Raw genomic sequence first — 3142 nt, forward strand, 5'->3', positions numbered from 1 at the left:
ATCTTAAAAATAGGAGGAGAATGAAGCGGTGTTCAAAAACATGGAGAGCCGGAAAAGGTGTGAAAAACATGAAGAGCTTCAAAAGGTGTCAACAATATGAAGAGCATGAAACGGTCTGAAAAATATGAGGAGCATGAAGCGGTGTTCAAAAACATGGAGAGGATGAAAAGGTGTGAAAAATATGAAGAGCTTCAAACGGTGTCAAAAATAAGAGGAGCATGAAACGGTCTGAAAAATAGGAGGAGCATGAAGCAGTGTTGAAAAACATGAAGAGCCTGAAAAGGTGTGAAAAATATGAAGAGCTTCAAAAGTTGTGAAAAATATGAAGAGCTTCAAAAGGTGTAAAAAATGAGATGAGCATGAAACGGTCTGTAAAATAGGAGGAGCATGAAACGGTGTTCAAAACATGAAGAGCCTGAAAAGGTGTGAAAAATATGAAGAGCTTCAAAAGTTGTGAAAAATATGAAGAGCTTCAAAAGGTGTCAAAGAAAATGAGGAGCATGAAACAGTGTGAAAAATAGGAGGAGCATGAAGCGGTGTTCAAAAACATGAAGAGCCTGAAAAGGTGTGGAAAATATGAAGAGTTTCAAAAGCTGTTAAAAATATGAGGAGCATGAAACGATTTGAAAAACAGGAGGAGCATGATGTGGTGTTGAAAAACATGAAGAGCCTGAAAAGGTGTGAAAAATGTGAAGTGCTTCAAAAGGTGTCATAAATGAGATGAGCATGAAACGGTCTGAAAAATAGGAGGAATATGAAGCGGTGTTCAAAAACATGAAGAGCCTGAAAAGGTGTGAGAAATAGGAGGACCTTCAACAGGTGTCAAAAATATGAGGAGCATGAAACGGTCTGAAATATAGAAGGATCATGAAGCAGTGTTGAAAAACATGAAGAGGCTGAAAATGTGTGAAAAATATGAAGAGCTTCAAAAGGTGTGAAAAATATGAAGAGCTTCAAAAGGTGTCAAAAATGAGATGAGCATGAAACGGTCTGAAAAATAGGAGGAGCATGAAGTGGTGTTGAAAAACATGAAGAGCCTAAAAGGTGTGAAATACATGAAGAGCTTCAAAAGGTGTGAAAAATATGAGGAGCATGAAACGGTCTGAAAAATCGGAGGAGCATGAAGCGGTGTTCAAAAATATGAAGAACCTGAAAAGGTGTGAAAAATATGAAGACCTTTAAAAGGTGTCAAATATATGAGGAACATGAAACGGTCTCAAAAATAGGAGGAGCATGAAGCGGTATTCAACTACATGGAGATCCTGAAAAGGTACGAAAAATATGAAGAGCTTCAAAAAGTGTCAAAAGTATGAAGAGCATGAAACGTTCTGAAAAAGGAGTAGCATGAAACGGTGTTCAAAAACATGATGAGCCTGGAAAGGTGTGAAAAATATGAAGAGCTTCAAAAGGTGTCAATAATATGAGGAGCATGAAACGGTCTGAAATATAGGAGGATCATGAAGGAGTGTTGAAAAACATGAAGAGGCTGAAAATGTGTGAAAAATATGAAGAGATTCAAAAGGTGTGAAAAATATGAAGAGCTTCAAAAGGTGTCAAAAATGAGATGAGCATGAAACGATCTGAAAAATAGGAGGAGCATGAAGCGGTGTTGAAAAACATGAAGAGCCTGAAAAGGTGTGAAACATATTAAGAGCTTCAAAAGGTGTCAAAAAGATGAGGAGCATGAAACGGTCTGAAAAATCGGAGGAGCATGAAGCGGTGTTCAAAAACATGAAGAGCCTGAAAAGGTGTGAAAAATATGAAGAGCTTCAAAAGGTGTCAAAATATGAGGAACATGAAATGGTATGAAAATATGAGGAGCATGAAATGGTCTGAAAATAGGAGGAACATGAAGCGGTGTTCAAAAACATGGAGAACCTGAAAAGGTGTGAAAATTATAAAGAGCTTCAAAAGCTGTCAAAAATATGAGGAGCATGAAACGGTCTGAAAAATAGGAGGAGCATGAAGCAGTGTTGAAAAACATGAAGAGCCTGAAAAGGTGTGAAAAACAGGAGGATCTTCAAAAGGTGTCAAAAATATGAGGAGCATGAAACGGTCTGAACATACGAGGAGCATGAAGCGGTGTTCAAAAACGTGAAGAGCGTGAAAAGATGTGAAAAATATGAAGAGTTTCAAAAGCTGTTAAAAATATGAGGAGCATGAAACGTTCTGAAAAAGGAGTAGCATGAAACGGTGTTCAAAAACATGAAGAGCCTGAAAAGGTGTGAAAAATATGAAGAGCTTCAAAAGGTGTCAAAATATGAGGAACATGAAATGGTATGAAAATATGAGGAGCATGAAACGGTCTGAAAATAGGAGGAGCATGAAGCGGTGTTCAAAAACATGGAGAACCTGAAAAGGTGTGAAAATTATAAAGAGCTTCAAAAAGTGTCAAAAATATGAGGAGCATGAAACGGTCTGAAAAATAGGAGGAGCATGAAGCAGTGTTGAAAAACATGCAGAGCCTGAAAAGGTGTGAAAAACAGGAGGATCTTCAAAAGGTGTCAAAAATATGAGGAGCATGAAACGGTCTGAACATACGAGGAGCATGAAGCGGTGTTCAAAAACATGAAGAGCGTGAAAAGGTGTGAAAAATATGAAGAGCTTCAAAACGTGTGAAAAATGAGATGAGCATGAAACAGTCTGAAAAATAGGAGGAGCATGAAGCGGTGTTCAAAAACATGAAGAGCCTGAAAAAGTATGAAAAATATGAAGAGCTTCAAAAGGTGTCAAAAATATGAGGAGCATGAAACGGTCTCAAAAATAGGAGGAGCTTGAAGCGGTGTTCAAAAACATGAAGAGCCTGAAAAGATTTGAAAAATATGAAGAGCTTCAATAGGTGTCAAAAATATGAGGAGAAAGAACCGGTCTGAAAAATAGAAGGAGCATGAAGCGGTGTTCAAAATATGATGAGCCTGAAAAGGTGTGAAAAATATGAACAGCTTCAAAAGCTGTCAAATATATGAGGAGCATGAAACGGTCTGAAAAATAGGAGGAGCATGAAGCGGTGTTGAAAAACATGAAGAGCCTGAAAAGGTGTGAAAAATATGAAGAGTTTCAAAAGGTGTGAAAAATATGAAGAGCTTCAAGAGGTGTAAAAAATGAGATGAGCATGAAACGGTCTGCAAAATAGGAGGAGCAT

Source organism: Dama dama, unplaced genomic scaffold (assembly GCF_033118175.1).
Source record: "Dama dama isolate Ldn47 unplaced genomic scaffold, ASM3311817v1 ptg000093l, whole genome shotgun sequence".
NCBI classification, from domain to species: Eukaryota; Metazoa; Chordata; class Mammalia; order Artiodactyla; family Cervidae; genus Dama; species Dama dama.